The sequence below is a fragment of the Macaca mulatta genome, chromosome 8, assembly GCF_049350105.2.
Source record: "Macaca mulatta isolate MMU2019108-1 chromosome 8, T2T-MMU8v2.0, whole genome shotgun sequence".
Taxonomy (NCBI): Eukaryota; Metazoa; Chordata; class Mammalia; order Primates; family Cercopithecidae; genus Macaca; species Macaca mulatta.
Window position 1 is genome coordinate 150,528,127 of NC_133413.1, and position 19,636 is coordinate 150,547,762.

The following is a 19,636-nucleotide window of genomic DNA, read 5'->3' on the forward strand; positions in this document are numbered from 1 at the left end:
TAAAACACACTTGACCCACCATACAGTTCGCACCTGTAACACCAAAACACTGAATCCACCGTACAGATCCCACCTCTGACACTAAAACACACTGAACGATCCACCGTACAGATCACACCTGTGACACTAAAACACACTCAACGATCCACCGTACAGATCACACCTCTGACACTAAAACACACTTAACGATCCACCGTACAGATCACACCTGTGACACTAAAACACTCAACAATCCACTGTACAGCTCGCACCTGTGACACTAAAACACAATGAACAATTCATGTACAGACCACACCTGTGATACTAAAACACACTCAACGATCCACTGTACAGATCGCACCTGTGACACGAAAACACATGCAATGATCCATGTGTGAACTCCTTTTGAGAAAGTATCATTTTATCTTTTATATCCACAGCATATAGCAATTGCCAGGAATAGAGTAACACTCAGTAAACATAAACTACATGCATACGTGAGTGCATCATAGATGAACGCAGGTTACATCACTGCCCCACAGAAAACTGTGGGATCGATAACAAGTGAGGGGACTGGATCAGGACACTAGGAAGAAAAGAGGAGGAGAATAAAGAGAGTGAGGAAGAGGAAGAGAACATAAAGAAAAGGAGAGAGCAGAAAGAGAAGACCTTGAGACAAATTTAGGATAATATTTTGCAAATAAACCGGGAATGAGCTTTGGAACTGCGAATCCTAACGTGAGCCGATGTTAACATAAGAGCACTGCAGTCTTAAAACACACATACCCTTTCTTCACTTGCATCCTCTTAAAAAGCCTGTAAAGAGGGCAGGGCAGGCACCTCCTCCTCACTTTGCAGATGAGAGCCGTGAGGCCCAGGGCAGCACTTCCCACGGAAAAGGGGCTGAGGAAACAAAGGCTGAATTCGAACCCCGGGGTGGTTGTGTTTGTGTTTTGTTTTGCTGTTTGGATGGTATGCAGCTCTGCTATTGAGATGTGTCTGCCTTGGTATCAAGGACTATCTAGATGAAATACAGTGATGTGGGTTTTAATTTCCTCTTTCCTTACCAGATATGTACTGACATTTGGGCCACAATCCAACCCTTAGGGATATTTCATTTAATGAGCTCCATGTTGCTTTTTAAAACAGCCACATCTCTTCAAAAGCACAGAATATAAAACAAAAGAGAACAGAACAAAAGAAAACAAATCGAGATTTGTCACGGGGGAGCCAATATGGGCTAAAGACAAGGGCAGGGCAGGTGGTCTTGGGGGCTCAGGAAGAGCCTTTCCTTGACACAAGGAAGCTTGGTGCACTGGCCATCCAGTCTCCAATGCTCAGCTTAAGCAACACCCATTCTAGGGAAACCGTCTGCTTCCCCCTCAGAGCATTCACAGCATCCACAGGGTGGCCCTGAAACCGCCTTTGCAAAATGATGACTGAGACAGTGAAAGAGATCTAACTTAACTGACTGCATCTTGCTTCTAACCTCCAAGCTGTCCTTGTTCATTCCTGGGCATAGGCTGAACTAACTTTGGGAGAAACTTCATAGTTTAAACAGAGACGGTAACAGCCCTTTCCCAAAGCAGACCTCCTCCTTGCCTGGGGACTAGATTGCCTTTGTAGTACTAACATTAGCCACAAGATTAAAAATTATGGTTTAGGAGTCATGCAGATGGAGGCTACAAGATTCTGACCCTCCCTGAACTGCTCCTAAGATCAGCGCTTGAGATATTTTGCAGACCCTGCACTTGATGGATCAGCTGGCTCCACCCGGATTGATAAACTGGCTTGTCTGATCTTGTGGCCCCATCCAGGAACCAACTTAGCACAAGAAGACAGCTTTGACTCCCTATGATTTCAGCCCTGACCAATCAGCACTCCCGGCTCACTGGCTTCCACCAAGTTATCCTTAAAAACTCTGCTCCCCGAATGCTCAGGGAGGCTGATTTGAGCAGTAATAAAACTCTGGTCTCCCGCACAGTTGGCTCTGCATGAATTACTCTTTCTCTATTGCAATTCCCCTGTCTTGATGAATCGGCTCTGTCTAGGCAGCAGGCAAGGTGAACCCCTTGGGTGCTTACAATCCTATGGTATCAATGTCCACTCCAAGTCCACCTCCTCTCTGGGCTGAGATTTCCTGAATGGCAGGAACCATGTCTCTCCTCTGGTAGTCTCAGAAGTTGGCCTAGCACCAAGGACGTTCTTGTATTCAGCAAATATTTATTAGCACATTCAACGTGCCAGATACTGTGCTTGCAACGAAGGACACCACAGTGAGACGGAAAGAGGGAGACAGATGACGCCAGCACAGCAGGCTGAACGCGGCAACACCCAGCACAGGGCAAGGGGCGAGTGCGGGACTCCTGGGGGAAGACAGCAGTGCAGTTGAGGTCTGGATCCCCAGGAGATTTCAGAGAGCGAGAAGAACGAGTGGAGCTGGGGAGCTGTGTGCCTCACAGCTTCTCAAAGCACAGTACAAAGCAGGGCTTCTCACACGTGAACATGCATTCGAGTCACCTGGGGGTCTGTGGAATGTAGATTCCAAACTCAGGAGGTCTGGGAGGGGCCTGAGGGTCTGTATTTCTGACAGGTCTCCCAGGGGGATGCTGATGTTCTTAGCTGGTAAACCACACTGTGAGTAGCAAGAATGCGGACTATCCCAGGTATCCGGATACATGTAAAGACACAGATCCAGGCCTAGACCTTCTGACCTACACAGGGATCCTGTGAAATGCGTATTAACCAACGTCACTGGGGGAAATAATTACGCAGACAGGTTAAGTAACCTGCCTGATGTCACGCAGTTAGTAGGTGACCAAACTGGAATGTGAACCTAGGGCCATCTACGCCCCCAGAGCCTTTCTTCCTTCCACTGCATCATGCTGCTTTCTCAATAAATATCTACTCAACTCAGTAAATCACTAAGTATCCCAAAGTCAAAGGTAAATATCTTTGCATCACCAGCACCACGATCTATATCCACAGATCTTCAATTGCTTTACTGCACACTCCTATGAGCTTAAAAAAAAACACTTTTGAGAATACATCCCCAATATGCACATTTATTTAAAGTATACATTAGTACATTTTTAAATGAATGCAAAAATAAGTATTAAAACAGATGAGACGGTAACTTTGGAAGACAATGTTTTGACTGAAAACCGTAGGGCTAAAGATAAAAGGAACTGCATACTACATACCCACAAAAATTAAAAATAATTTTTAAATAAAATGTTTTTTAAAAAAGGAATGGCATGGAAACCGTGTACTCTAGTTGGTAAAGTTGCTTCTCACAGGGTGCAGAGGAGCAACCCTGAAAGTGCTTTACATGCACACTGGAGTCAAGTCAACAAAGAGTAGCTGGTGGGACCTAGTTTCTCACAGCCGGAGAGGGAAGGCACAGATAAACCAGACAGGAAAGCTAGAATGAGCCCTGTGGGACTGGACTTAGTTACACTCATGTTTAACCAGATGGATAAATACAGAAATAATTACAGAGATGTGTAGCTGCATGGGTTTCCTAGCCCTATCCACTGAAGGGGCCTAGAAGCAAGGCCAACCAGGACAAATCCTCCGTAAAGAATTCCAAATAATGTCTGTAGATGCACCCCCACCAGAAGGGGGAGCTCAGTTCCCATCCTCCCAGCCCCTGCCTCCAGCCCTAGAGTGTGGGCTCCACTTAGTGATTTACTTCCCAGGAAGAGAATATAGAAAGTAGACCAAAAAGAGTCACTTTCCAATGGAGAAACCTGGCAAACACGACCCTGGCCAGGCGATCAAGGCCAACAACTTGATCACCAATGACTCAGATGGGCACCCCTGCAGTGGCGTCATGAGAAGGGCACGTCAACTCCTTCTCATTATAAGGAAAATATCAGAGAAACCCAAAATGAGGCACAATCTGCAAAATATCTGACCAGCACTCCTCAGTACTCTCAAGGTCATGAAAAACAAGGACAGATGAGCCATCATAAACCAGAAGACACTAAGAAGACCCAGAGGATAAATGTCATCAAGGTCCATCAAGTGAATGGGACCTGGGACAGAAAAGGAGAGGAGCAGATACATGAGTAAAATCTGAATCAAGGATACAGTTTAATGCACAGTGATGCACCCATGCTGGTTTCTTATTGTGTGGCAAATGTACCCTAGTAATGTACAACGCTGACAATGGAGAAAACTGATATGAAGGATATATGGGAACTCTCTGTTCCATCTTCGCAGATTTTCTGTAAATCTAAAACCATTCTGAAATCAAAAGGTACTTTTCAAAAGGATGAGATGAAAATAGATGTAATATTCTTCCTGTGTTCCAATAGCATGTCACCACTGTGCTGTTCTAATGCTAGATGCAGGGCTCACAGACCCAGGCCTTTCAGAGTCCAGAGGGGCAAGAAGAATGTGAAGTAGGCAAGCGGTCAACCCAGGCAGAGGCAGGACTGTGACCGGTTGGGAAGCACGTGCCTGTCTAAGACATCCTAAAGCAAAATATTCTGAAAGAGAAAACAGAAACCTGCAGGCTGAATTTCCCAGCCCGTCCAGCCAGTTTGCTTCCTCTAAGCTGAAGTATAGATTGGAAACCAGAATGCAATTTCCACAATGGAATTAATTACAGCTGTTTATGCAGTTTCTTGAGAGAAGGTCTCCTGTCCTGTATTTCCCAAACACTGTTCACCTGCTGATCTGCCTTGATGCAAAAAACAAACAAACAAAACTGTTCTTGGATTCTTCCAAGGATGCTGCTTCCACTGAGTTTTCTTAACAATCATTTGATATTTGACAAATTTTATTTTAAACTTTTCCAGAAAACAGCTCATAGAGTTCTCATTTACTTACTCAATGCCTACTGTGTATACTGTTACAAAATATCTTTGATTCCCCTGAACAAATCTAATTTCAAATATTATATCTCATTGTCATTCATATGTTTTGTCGGATGATAGGTCTTGATATTTAATTTAAAAATACAGTCATACTCTGAGTCATTTTGATGCTGGGGACATTTTTATGTAATACATCTGACTCCCACTCAAACACTAAGTCAATATTCTCATCCTAGAGCTTATGAAGGGAAGAATGGGAAAAGGGGAGCAGCCAGGGACAGGGAGAGGCTGGGGGACAGGATGATGGCCAAGCTTGGCACAGCACACAGCACACAGCAGCAGTGCCGTGTCGGGCGGGAGGGAGTAAGAAGGCTCAGCTGGCCGTGACAAACCATCAGAGCTATGGCAGGTCAGGGAGGGCTCTGAGGAAAGAATGTGGAAGATTCCAGCACCGCGGGAAAGATTTTGGAGTCAGGCACACCTGAGTTTGCACCACAACAATATCATTTATTAGCCACATTAGTTTATAAAGTATCTGCTCTAAGCCTCAGTTTCCCCATTCCAAATGGAGATATCAACACATTACGGCCGTTTGGTGAGATAAAAGCTCATCTTTTGTAATTAAAAAAAAAAAAAAAGCCAACAAGTCTTTCAAAGATTGTCCACAATGATCCTCAAAAACAGAAAAGGGAAATAAAACCCCAACTTCTCAACTTCTGCAGAAGCTCTTAAACAATCCCTTACTTTCAAATTAGACAGTAAAAGGGAAAAAAAAGCAACATCCTGTTTCTGTTTTTCTACTAGGCACTCTATTCCTGGGTAATTAAATCGCCCCAGTGGTTGAGCTAAAAGTTCTAAAATTTACAAGAAAAGGTCACTTTATAAAAGTAAAAAAAATAACAGAGAAAATCCTTTCACAGAACTTGAATGACATTATTAAACCAGGCAAAGATTATCCATTGATTTTAAACATTGGATGCCTGACTGACGTATTTGTACTACTGCCAAAGTATTGACACCTAGAATATTCTCTGGTTGCAAGGGGAAAGACACAATGGGCTCAGACCCTCATTGCCCTATCCAGGGGTCAATTCTAACCTCACTAGTGGTCGAAGGTAACGCAACCTGAAGTACCAGCTTCACCTATGAAGTATTCTAGGCAAAGAGGTTTCGTCTGAATCGTCGAGCTTTCGCATACAAATTCTAGGTTAAGGGAAATCAGGGGATGGAGAAACAGATCCAATAAAACAACTAGATAAATCCAAAAGGTAAGACATTCTACAGGACAACTGATCTGGTCTCTTCAACAAGCGTCCAAAAGAAAAAAGTGGTGCTAGCTGAAAACAAACTTAAAAGCAAAATGTGATGCATTGAGTGGTCCTGGATTGTGTACTGGTGTGGCTAATTTGTTATAATAAAATCTGGGGATCAAATGGGAAAAAATTTAAAATCATCTGCAGAGTAGAAGCAATAAAAAATTACTGAAATAGAAAATGGAATAGCACTAATTGAACAAAGCAAGATACAAAATAGTATTTACAGTGATCTAATTTTGAATTATAGGGAAAACACATCCACAGGTATTCATATAGGCAATTCATTAAATGATCCTGAGTGATACACACTCTGGCTTCATGGTCGTGATCTCTGGGCAGGAGGAAAATGAAATTTCTCTCCTTTCATTTTTGTCTCAACGGTATTCCTGCGCTAGTCTGTGCTGATAGTGCTTCTGTAATTATCAACCATGTGTTGTTTGTCCGAAAAGTCCCAGTGTCCTAACAGCCTCACAGTGTTGCCCAGTGAGGCCAGGACAGTGGCAGTGCTGAAAGCTTCCACCTGTGTGAGGGCTTGTCATTCAAAATGCGAGTGAGGACTTCGGAGCTTCACTTGATGAACGGCAAGTTTCCTAGCAGGAAGGAAGGAGTGAAAATCAGTGCTTGTGGGAAGGCTGAGCTAATAGACAAGCGCAAGGTAAATTTCGCAGAAGAGACAGAGGAGACCGGCTAGAAAAGATCAAAGGAATTCTGCTGGAAGTGAGAAGGACTCAGCCAAGGCAGTGGCTGTATGTGGCCATGGAACATCACAATCATCTAAGAGTCCTTTATAAGGAAGAGTGTGCAGGACTTCCCCACTGGCTGGGTACCAGGAGTGGTGGAAGGATCACATATGAGGCCAAGTATTAAGCTGCAAAGATTAAGAACATCAAGAAAACCCAGAAGCCCTCCACACACACAAACTGGAGGAGGACAGGGCACATAAAGGAGATTACAGTGGCCAGTGCTGTCAAACTTGGTGAAAGATGGACAATGACATGGTTTGGATGTTTGGTCTCCTCCAAATCTCATGTGGAGATGTGACCTCCAGTGTTGGAGGTGGGTCTGGTGGAAGGCGTTTGGGTCATGGGAATAGATCCCTTATGTTTTGGTGCTCTCCACACAGTAATGAGTGAGTTCTCGTTCTGTGAGTCCACATAAGAGCTGGTCGTTTAAAAGAGCCTACCATCCTATTCACAATAGCAAAGACTTGGAACCAACCCAAATGTCCATCAATGACAGACTGGATTAAGAAAATGTGGCACATATATACCATGGAATACTATGCAGCCATAAAAAAGGATGAGTTCATGTCCTTTGTAGGGACATGGATATAGCTGGAAACCATCATTCTGAACAAACTATCGCAAGGACAGAAAACCAAACACCGCATGTTCTCACTCATAGGTGGGAATTGAACAATGAGAACACATGGACACAGGAAGGGAAACATCACACACCGGGGCCTGTCGTTGGGTGGGGGCAAGGGGGAGGGATAGCATTAGGAGATATACCTAATGTAAACGACAAGTTAACAGGTGCAGCACACCAACATGGCACATGTATACATATGTAACAAACCTGCACGTTGTACACATGTACCCTAGAACTTAAAGTATAATGAAAAAATAATAATAAAAATAAAAGAGCCTGCCATCACTCACTTGCTCCTGCTCTTGCCCTGTGACACAGCAGCTCCCCCTTTGCCTTCCAACATGATAGGAAGCCTCCTGAGGTCCTCACCAGAAGCAGATGCTGGCACCATGCTTCCTTGCAGCCTGCAGAACCATGAGCCAGTTAAACCTCTTTTCTTTATAAATTACCCAGTCTCAGGTATTGCTTTATAGCAATGAAAACAGACTAATAGAGATGATGAACAAGGGCAGTGAGAAAAAGATCACTGGACTTTATTGAGAGGAAATCTTAACAGACAATTCCAGTGAACGGAATTTCATCAAAATGCTGAGGATGTCGGCCAGATGCCAGAAGGTTACACTGGGGGAGCTTGCTCAATAAATTTAAAAATTATCTACGGAGATGTCAGTTTAAAAACAGACAAACAGAAAGAAAAAGAAGGAAGAAAGTATGTGTAGGAATACTCAAAGTAGATACAGAATGATCACATTAAGTAGCAATATTGACATCTCCTTTACAATGATTCTAATGTCAAACTTATGCTGCCTAGAAAATTCTTAGTGTCACTAGGAGTTAAATAAGATATCACTGGTATTCAGAAGATACAAAGATTACCAAAAGTATGGATAAGTCATTCAACAAAGCAAAAGTTATCAAAAGTTTATGCTGCATGATACATGAAACCATTTCCTGAAGTCTACAGTAAATGTGTTCATTTATTTTTTGCTTTGTAAGAACAAGAACCCAAACTACAATATGTAGAAAGATTGGAAACATTCATCACTAAAAGCATCATTTACAAAGAGAGTGTTATGTAAATCTCATTAACACAGAATTAATGTTCAAGTGCTCTGATCCAGAGGAAATCGTTAAGATTAAGAAATTTAACTTAAATAAACAGAATTCTCAGAAGACTGCCACTTCACAGCCTACTTGAAAATAAGAGATTTTAAATCATGAATGCACTACATGAACTATTTTAAAAATCAAAGAGAACAACTCAAATGGATTAATGAGAATACAGATGAGCAGGAGGAATCCCCACCCAGAAGCTATGTTAAATGTAGCTCAGCTGCCACCCAGACAGCTGGTTCAGGCAGGCCTGGGCAACCTAATCTGAATCTGGGCTCCAGCTCACCGCCCCTCCTACAGTCTCCATCTCAGCTACCAGAGTCACCATCTGCCCAACCATGCGACCATTCTTGTCCTTTCACCTCACTCTCCAGATGCTGATTCCCATAGAGCATTACCGACATTACCTAGGAGACGTCTCTGACAAGTGGCCACTCTGGTCCACCCCCTCGTCCTCAGTCTTATTTCCAACCCTCACCATCTTCCCTATGACTCACTGAACAGATCCTTCACACATTTTGTCAGATTTATTCCTAAGTGTGTCATTTGTTTTGAGGCTGAAAAGGATGTTACATCATGACCAGATAAGGTTTATCCCCAGAATGCAAGGTTGGTTTAACATTCTAAAACCAATCCATGTAAGTCACCATATTAACAAAGAAAGAAAGGAAAAACATGATCATCTCAAAAGATACATAATAAGCATTCAGGAAAATTTGATGTCCTTTCCTAATTTTAAAAAAAAATTATCAGTAAACTAGGACTATAAAGTTCAGAAAGACAAAACAATTATCTTCTATGTTACAGAACTGCTTTATAAAGTCAGCCAAAGCCTAAACAATATCTAATTCTTTTTCTGCATGTAGTCTTACATTTGCTTTCTTTCTTTTCTTTCTTATCTTAAAATTTTCCTTAGGGGCTATTATTTATAAAGCAATAATTTACTTTATCATAGTATATCTTATGCCTTGAAATGAATGTCAGAAAATTCTCTGTATGCTGTCTTCCTTGGCAGAACAAGAAAAAAAACTAGGATATTCAAGTTTTGATTTACCAAACTAATAAATTCTGGCTAGGGGTGAGTCACAGTATTACTATTTCCTTACGGTCTTAAGGTGGCTCCATGGTCTGCATCATGGAGTCTGGATCTTTAAAGTGGCATTCAGGAGTCTTCATTTGTGGTCTCACCTTATATGTTCTAACCTCATCTTTTATGGCCCTACTTCAACAATATTGCCCCAAATACATATATACATACATACATATATATACACACACACACACATATACACACATATATACACACACACATATACACACATACATACACACACACACACACACACACACACACACATATATATTTAAAAAGCCCATTTCTCCTTGTTTTTGCTGAGGCTGTTCCTTTGGCTTAGAATGCCTTTCCACCACTCCCTGCGCCTTTTTGCCTGCCTCCTTCCCAAGCCATCTGTGACCCTTTTGGTGGGAACAAGCATCTGTCGAGCACCCATCATGTGCCATGCATGGGGAAAGATGAAAGCAAAGCATTTCTGCCTTCATGGAGCTTGAAGTCTAGTGGGATGACAGACAAGGATAGTGCCAACGACTCCGCCCAGTGATGATGAGACTGCACCTGGAGAAGGCATGCAGGAGCCGTGTGTCTCTTCAGCCCCCAGGAAGCAGAGCATTCCCTGCAGTTGGGTTCTGTGCAACGTGCTTCACCATAAGAACTGCTGTTGACATACTAAGGATGGTCTCCATTTCAAAGATGGCCTGAAGTAACCCGTCCACTCTAACAAAGCAGGGAAAAAGCTGAGGTTCATTACAGATCTGTTTGAAGCCAAATACATGTGGGGTTTTCCCTCCTTCATTCTGCCCGTTTCAGTAGTGGAGATATTTCTAGGGGTGAGGGACAGAATTCTTTGTTTGATGATGTCTCTATTTCAACTGCTTTGGATTTTTTAGAAACTAATAATGTCACCTAATGTCCTTACCCAAAGCAAACATATTTGCTTTCTGTCAGTCATTCTGAATAGCAAATCTAACTCAATTTTCCTGTTTGGCAAGAAATGCAATAAAAGCACACATTTCCTTCCACTGTCTGGTTTTTTCCTACTGTCTTTACATGGATCATGCTGAACGCACTGGTGGTGGCTGGTCTTAAGAGAATAGCTCATGAGTCTCACCTAGCACTGCAAAGATTCCCCAGAGTCCCTGTGGACGCTGCAGATGAACTACCTGGTGCTTCTCAATGACAGCATCCTGCAAAGATTTGAGGATTTTTGAGAATCCTGGTGTTTTGCTGCCATGAATCATAACCTGGGAGAATGCTGAAGCAGGGCTGGTGGCTGTATACATTTGCCAGACAAGTGTTTCTAGACCTCCCCCAAATAAGCATGTCAATGCCTAGATTAATTAGATGCTTACATTAAAATTTAATCTCAGGCTGGGCGCAGTGGCTCATGCTTTAATCCCAGCACTTTGGGAGGCCGAGGCAGGAGGATCACGTGAGGTCAAGAGTTTGAGACCAGCCTGGCCAACATGGAGAAACCCCGTCTCTACTAAAAATACAAAATTAGCCGAGCATGGTTGCACACGCATGTAGTCCCAGCTACTTGGGAGGCTGAGGCAGAAGAATCACTTGAACCCGGAAGGCAGAGGTTGCAGTGTGCTGAGATCGCGCCATTGCACTCCAGCCTGGGCGACAGAGCAAGACTCCGTCTCAAAAAAAAAAAAAAAAAGATTCATCTCAAATGTTTATTAAAATTCCTTCTCAGGAATTCAGGTATTATCAGTCGCCGAGACATCCCAAACTAAGCTACTTAGAGAGAACTTACCATGTACCATTTCCATGAGACACACCAGAAGTGTTCATAAGGATGCTTGTGGTCTAGTCCTAAAGACAACAAAAAATGTCAAAACAACTTGAAAAATATTTCATCTCTTAAGGCGGCGATCCTCAAAGCATGGTCTCCACATCAGAAGCAGCGGCAGCACCTGGGGGCTTATTCTACATGCAAACTCCCAAGCCCTCTGAAAATGGGGTCCAGCAAGCTGCGGCGTAACCAACCTTCCAGGTGATGCTGATTCAGCCTAATGTAGGTGCCACTGCCTTAAGGCGCTGGCATGATCAAATGTAGCAGCCTGTGATCAACAGAAAGACACACTGAAGAGCAGAGCAATTCTTTAGAAGTCATTTCATTTGCTTTCTGGTTCGCTCGCCCAACATCTAATGACAGCCTGCTCCATGTCAGCCCCTATAGCAGGCACTGGAAATGCATAGGTTCCTGTGGTATCCCACTCTGATTCAGGCACACACAGTCTACTGGGGAAACTGCACGTACATGCCATCGGCCCTTGAACAACATGGGTCTGAACTGCGCAGGTCTACTTAGAAGCAGATTTTTTTTCAACCAAAGGTGGAACAAAAACACAGTATTGGTGGGATGTGAAACCCACATATTTTCGAGGCCAACTTTTCATATTCGGGGGTTCTGCAGGGCCAAGTGCAGGACTAGAGGATGTGTGGATTTGGGTGTGTGGGAGATCCTGGAACCAATCCCCCATGTATGCCAAGGGGAGACCATCATTTAAAACTCTGGCAGTTGGTGCTGATGTTGTTCAGATAGCGTTTGTTGTTCAGCACAGCAAACTGTCACTGACGGAGGCCGAGAAGGGGCCTCACGGACGCACTCCGCCTTTTCATGGCATCTCTGTGGTGAGGCCTTTGTGGGCGAGCAGGAGTCACTCCCACGTCTTTCCTTGTTTGTCCACACGGTATTTGTTTGCTGCTTGTCTCTTCTGCCGGATGTCAGCTTGGCAACTTCGCCTTGTTCACTGTTACGCCCCCAGCATTGAGAACTGGGTGTGCTCTGGGCGCTCACTGGATGTTTGCTGAAGGAACGGATTACATGAAATGTCACGGGAGTTCTGGGAGCCAGTGATCATCATGGAAGGCAAAGGTTCTAAGGTGTCACAGGAACTCAAGGAACAGGCCATCCACCCCTCTCTGTCCTTAACATCTGTGTTAGAATTCCACGCGCAGCAGACTCTCTCCACATCTCTCACTTCTACATTTCTTATTCAGTTTTGAAATTGTTGAGCAGATTAAAGGATTCCTTTGAAGCTTTTATGCTTAAACTTTGTAGAAAGAAATTCCCTGTCTCTGTAACTATTACTGGGACAGATTAGAAATAATTTGGAACTGAATTGGATTTGCCATTTTGTAAGCTTTTCTTATCTACCAAGGCTAATAGCAGACACTTAACTCCTCACAATAGCCCGAGAGAAAGTATTATTATCTGCATTTCACAGATTGGAAACTGAAGGTCAGATAGGCTAAAGGGTTTATACTCGACTGCTCTATAAATATGGTTTGAATTGAGAGAGAATGTTTTGTATCCCATAATAAGTTGGGAAACTTAGAAATTATACATAAAGGGGCAGCATGATATCATGGAAATGGCGTGAACTTTGGATTCAGACCTATCCTGATGTGAATTTTAACTTCTACTTAGTAACTGCTTGACCTTGGGCTAACTTCATCTTGCTAAGCTGTTCAGTCATTTCCACTTGAATGATGTGAAGTTGTAGTCATGAGGGAAGTAATCTGTAAACACTGTCACCGTGCTAAATCTCCCCGGCATCACATCCCGAGCCTCTGTCTCGCTCTTCTTCTGGCCTCGGCCTGTTCGGCTGCCTGCCATGCCTGGGCGTGCCAGCCTAGTGGAGGGGCCGGAACTGTGAATTCTGCCATCGGCCGGCCCGGTGCCAAGCCTGCCTCCGCCGCTGAATTACTGAGGTGATTCAGGGCGATGCACCCAGCAGGCCATGACGCTGTCTTCATCTAGAAAACAGGAATGCTGGGAGTGACCCCCGCCTCACAGGTCCGTGGTGAGGGCACACCGTTAATGCAGGGGAAGCCCCAGGCGCAGGGCCCAGCACCAAGTGAGCGTCGGAAAATGCTGGAAGGACACTGTGGCTGCTGCTGCTGTTGGAGGGAGGTGGGGGGTTCCTCCACTCTCTCCTGACTTCCCCATCCCCCCGTCTGCCTGAATAATCTCGTCCGGTTCTCCGGGAAGCCTTCTCTCTTCCATGTCACCCCACTCCCCCGCTAGCTGCGTCTCCCTCCCTGGCCTAAGCCCTTTCTCTCCTGGCTTCCCTTTGCCCCCACCCCCTTTCCCACCCAGCAAACCAACGATTACATGGATGTCTTGGGAACAAACAGATGACGAAGACACTGCCTGTCCCCAAGGAAGGCCACAGTCCCAACAGCACACCTCTACGGCAAGAGCAGCGCTGGGCGCCACTGCTTCTGTGGATGTTCTCTCCTCCGGCTCTACTGCAAGATCTCCAAGGGTAGAAGCATGTCTTATGCAAGCCTGTGGCCACACTGCCTCACACACATCAGGCTGCTGTAAGTGTTCCAGGAATAACGGGCATAATACATGTTTTCCTCACCGCTCATGGGAACATCCATTGTGCTGCCCCCAGGCCCCAAAGGGCTCGTGGAAACCATTTTTAAATTTGTAACACAGCTTGATTAAGAAACAATGCTATTTGTTATATATCATAGGGTTTTTTTTTTAAACTTAAATATATTTGCTCTACGTTGTCTTTACAGATTCTTTTGGTCAATTTGCAACTGTAATTATTAAAATATAAAAGCTAGCTGGGTGTGATGGCTCACACCTGCAGTCCTAGTGCTTTGGGAGACCAAGGCAGGAGGTTCACTTGAGGTCAGAAGTTCAAGACTAACCTGGTCAACAAAGCCAGATCACATCTCTACAACAAATTAAAAATTTTAAAATATATATTTTTAAAATTAGCTGGAAGGCCAGGCATGGTGGCACATGCCTATAATTCCAGCACTTTAGGAGGCCGAGGCAGGCTAATCACTTGAGCTCAGGTGTTCAAGACCAGCCTAGGCAACATGTTGAAATCCCATCTCTGCAAAAAATACAAAACTTAGCCAGTTGTGGTAATACGCACCTGTAGTCCCAGCTACTTCAGCCGCTGAGGCAGGAGAATCACTTGAGCCCAGGAGGTCAAGGCTACAGTGTGCTGTGATCACACCACTGCATTCTAGCCTAAGCAACAGAGTACAACTCTGTCTCTTAAGAAAAACATATAAAAGTATATAGAAACTTTATAAACATCCCACAATTCTTTATTTTAAAAGCTAAAGTAACATATTTTACACGATGTATCTGAATGTTGTTGAGATCCCAGAAAACCCAAAGGTAAGCTTTATTCTGATCGAATGAGATAAAACATACCTTACTGTCTTGCTTTGCCTCACTAATGAAGAGAATCTCCAGGCAACCCTGTGGAGAGGGGTTGTCTGGCCTCACTGTCTGGAATATCCAGGTCAAGAAATGTTTACAGAAGGCACGCGTCACAGGCCCATGGCCATGAGGCACTTACAGTGAAGGGAGCTCAGCAGTATAAGCAAAGGACAACAGTAACAGTGTGGGAGGTGCTACCATCTAGGAGGGAAACGACAGCAGGCAAGGACACAGGACCCAGAGGCCTGACTCTGGGTACACCACTTGCGGAGGAAGGCTCAGCAGACCAGGTGACCTCAGAGCTCACCCAGGAGGACGGAGGAGCACCCCAGGAATGAAAGGAAGTGAGCGAGAAGGCCCAGCCAAGCAAAGAGCCTGAGCGCAGGGCCGGGAATGCAAGAAGGCACACCTTGTCCAGCCGAGTAAGCAGGTGCGGATGGCTGGCCTCAGGCGAGCACAGGCCACCTCTCACCTTGAAGGACATGGGTAGCTGCCCAGGGCTGATAGATGTGTTTCATCAGGCAGAGGAAGCTCCCTTCTGTTTCTAGTTTGCTGAGAGTTTTCATTCTAAATAGATGCTGGGTTTTTATCACATGCTTTTTCTGTCTCTTGAGATGGCACACATAGTTTTCCATTTTTAGTTTGCTAATATGGAGAATTACATTTGCAGGTTTTCTCGTTAAGCCAACCTTGCATTCCCCAGATAAACCCCAATCAGTCAATATTTTACTAATAGGGTTAGATAGTAGATGCTCAATTTTTGCTTAAAATGTTTGCATCTGTGGTCAGGAGGGATACTGGTCTGTAGTGCTTGGGGTTTTGTTCTTTGGGGATTTTTTTCCCCCATAATCTCTTTGCCTGGTTTTGGTATCAGAGAAATGTTGCCCTCACAGAATGACTTAAGAAGTATTCCTTCATTTTCAGGTTTCCTGAAAGAAGAATTTACATAGATTTCATATTATTTCTCCATAAAGTGTTTGGTAAGATGTATAAGTAAAGCCATCTGGACCCAAAATTTTCTCTATGGGAAAGGTTTTTTTTTTTCTTTTGTCTTTTTAAAAAGTTTTTTTTTGGCCGGGCATGGTGGCTCACACCTGTAATCCCAGCACTTTGGGAGACTGAGGCAGGTGGATCATGAGGTCAAAAGATCAAGACCACCCTGGCCAACATGGTGAAACCCCGTTGCTACTAAAAATACAAAAATTAGCTGGGAGTTGTGGTGCATACCTGTAATCCCAGCTACTCGGGAGGCTGAGACAGGACAATCACTTGAACCCAGGAGGCAGAGGTAGCAGTGAGCTGAGATCATGCCACTGCACCACTCTAGCCTGGTGACAGAGCAAAAAAAAAAAAAAAAAAAAAAAAAAAAAGTTGTGTGGTTTTTTTTTTACTTTCTGATCTTTTTTTTTGTTGACTTTTTTATTTTATTATATTTTCCATTTCGATTTTCTTTCTGAGCCCTCATGAGCTTATATGGGAAGGTTTTAACAAAACATTCTGTTTCCTAAGTGGATATGTCTATTGTGGTTGTCTATTTCTGTGTGTAAGCATTGGTATTTTGTGTCTTCTAAGGAATTTGTCACATCATCTCAGTTTTCACATTTATTAGCATAAAGTTTTTATAATATATTCTTATCATTTTAATATCTATAAAATCTGTGGTAATGCCAGCTCTCTCATTTCTAATACTGTTAATTTGTGTCTTCTCTGATCAATCTGGCTGGAAGCTGATGAATTTCATTAATTTTTCTTCAAGAATAAGCTTTTGGTTGCTTTGTCTATGTTGGGTTTTTGTTTCCTATTTCATTGTTTTCCACTCTGATCTTTCCTTTTCTACTGACTTTGGGTTTAATCTACGTTTTTTTTTTCTAATTTCTTAAAGTTGAAGCACAACCCCTGGCTCCCATGGGAGCTGCCCATGAATGAAGCTACAGCTATTACATCTACCTGCTCAAATTTTCAGAGACAAGATGTTGACAAGGGGGAGCATGAACCAATAGGCTTGCCAAAGCCAACTGTGCACAGAGCTTAAGGGAGGCCTGGCCCCACCTCCTGGCAAAATGGTTTTGTTAGAATTTCAAAACTGCTTTCCAGCAAGCTACAAGCAGGTGTGGAGTGTTTACAGAGCAGTACTGCACACGGAGGAAATGGAATCTATTCAGAGCCAGAGAGCGCACCATGATCAATGGCTGCAGCCGTCCACACTGGTGTCGACTTCCTGACGGTTCGCCGTCGTTCCAGCCACTTGGAATGCTTTATCCTCCAAGTCTCAGCTGGCTCCCACAGCTCTATGCAGCTCTGGAGGCTGTGAGTAAGTTGGATGCCTTCAACAGGCAAAGCCATGGGCACCTCCAGTGACACACAGCACTACTTGGGGTGTGCTGTGACGCACGGCACACAGTCCAACTCAGTGAAAAGCCTCCTGTTGCCGGCATTTCTGCAGCCCCAGCCCGTGATGTGGGCACCAAGTTTGGGCCCTTCTCAGAAGGGCTCTCAATGGAGGCCCTGCCATGTTCTGGTCACGATGACATGATTTTATGCACGTCATATCCAACTCAAAAGGTAGACACTAGCCTGGCTTTGCAGCTGGGGGAAGCCAGACTAGGCAGCACTAAGTACCTGGCCAAAGGTCCACAGTTGATCTGGGCAAAGACCAGACCCCCAGCCACTCAGGGGACCTGACACCTACCTGTTCCAGAGGCCCTTACACCCCTGCCTAGTCCAGAGCTGCTCTTGATGTTAACAACCAGCAGGACTGTGACTGACCTGGACTCACTGACCAAATCTCATTTTCCTCCTTACATACAAGAATGAAGTCCCAGTGAATTATTTCCTGACTTGGTCCAGCCTTCTTTCTTTCCCCTGCCAGGCTCTTTTATCATTTAAGCCTTGCAACAACCCTATGAAGGAAGCATTGTCATTTGGTTTTACAGAGGGGGATGCTGAGAGTCAGGAAAGCTGGACTGTCTCCTCTGGCTTGCATAAATATTGTTTCTAAGGCGCATCCAATTCACAAAGTCCCTATTTTCAGCCCTAGAAGATTCCTCCCAAGGCATGCAGGAAAGGCAGTCGTGAACATGGACAGACACAGTCACTCTAGCTAAATGGAGGAAGGCATCTTTCTGGAAAACCTGAGAAACACACGTTATCTTTCCCACTTCTCAGGGTGCTCCCTAGGAGCAGCTTTCACTGAATTACTTGTTTCCATGACTACACCATTCCTCGGTGATAGTTTTATAGGTTTAGCACGATTCCAATTAAATCACATCATTCCTGCTTCAGGGAGAAGGGCTCTGTAACAAGCTCATGGTGCCAGATGCCCCTACAGCAATAGACGTCCCCACAGACAGCAGTGTCAGCCACTTCACTTGCACAGCTCCCGCTCCAGTCCCCAGAGAGGCTCAGCCGTCCCGCAGAAGACAAACCTCGACAACCAGAAAATGCCGCATGATTGCACAGGTTTGAAATTCACCACATTAGCCACTGACAGAGCTCAGGCAAACCCAACTGCTCCCTCTTACCGAGGACGCACCCACACTCCTCCCATGGGTGGCACATCACCTTTGCCTGGAATGCCCTTCACAGACCTTTCCCATTAGATCCTGTCCGCCTTAAGGGTTGGACCACAGAATGAAGATTAGAAGAGACACAGAGGGCGGGCGCTGGGCACGGTGGCTCCGCCTATAATCCCAGCACTTTGGGAGGCTGAGGCAGGTGGATTGCCTAAGCTAAGGGGCTCGGGACCAGCCCAAGCAACACAGTGAAACCCCATCTCTACCAAAATACAAAAAAAAAAAAAGTAGCTGGGCATGGTGGCAGGCACCTGTAGTCCCAGCTACTTGGGAGGCTGAGGCAGGAGAACTGGTTGAACCCGGGAGGTGGAAGTTGCAGTGAGCTAAGATCACGCCATTGCACTCCAGCCTGGGCTACAGAGCGACACTCCATCTCCAAAAAAAAAAAAAAAAAAAAAAACAAAACAGGAAAAGACACAGATTCACTCCACCAGCCAAAGACTCGGTGAACTTGGGCAAGTCTGCCCTAAACTTCAGTTTCCCCACTCACCTCACAGGATATTTACAGGGATTGAGGAAACTCGGGAATGGCAAGCACCCAAACAGTCCCTGCCCCACAGAGGCCAATCCATAAATGTTAGCTCTTTTACTCTCAGTTCCCACATTAAAGCCCTGGAGGGTGCCCAGGCCACTGGAGAAAAGCGGCTGGTCCCCAAGTGCAGATGGGGGTCGCATGGGAGCAATGAGACAGAGAACTGACGAACTGATGGTCCACAGGGAAGGCATCAAAGGCCTTGGGGGCAGGATACAGAGGCGTTGGGACTCTGTCCACAAGTAAAATTCAGAAAAGGTGTAGTGACAGAAGAAGGTGTCACAGTGTAACTGACAGAGACCAAAGTGGGTAACTTGGACAGTGCGACATCACCTCAAGGAGCCTTGGTTTTCTCCTTAGATAATAGTACCTACTCAAACAGCTCTCATGGGAATCCAAAAGGACCATTTAGATGCAAGTGCCTGATATACAAGAGTTCCTCGGTAAATGGTAATGATATTTTAATCATTACGTTTAAATACATGTACAAACATTCATCTATATCTATATACATTTATAATGATTCCAAAGGAAAACAGTGCATTCACCCTTGCAACACTCAATTGAAGAAAACAAAATTCATGCCACAGGCACCAAGACCCAACCAAGTGTGAAGAGTATCTCCTAGATTTTGAAATTG

The 19,636-nt window shown here is 44.5% G+C and overlaps 1 protein-coding gene and 1 long non-coding RNA gene across 10 annotated transcripts in view; both read right to left on the bottom strand.

Moving 5' to 3' along the window:
* The window catches only part of TRAPPC9 (trafficking protein particle complex subunit 9), a 732,314-nt gene that overhangs the window by 467,423 nt on the left and 245,255 nt on the right, over nucleotides 1-19,636 (bottom strand). The gene's annotated exons all lie outside the window — the stretch shown is intronic.
* The window catches only part of LOC144330867 (uncharacterized), a 31,532-nt gene that overhangs the window by 9,293 nt on the left and 2,603 nt on the right, over nucleotides 1-19,636 (bottom strand). Inside the window, exon 2 of the long non-coding RNA XR_013397457.1 lies at nucleotides 14,538-14,637. This is a non-coding gene — a long non-coding RNA (uncharacterized LOC144330867). The remainder of the gene's footprint in view (nucleotides 1-14,537; nucleotides 14,638-19,636) is intronic.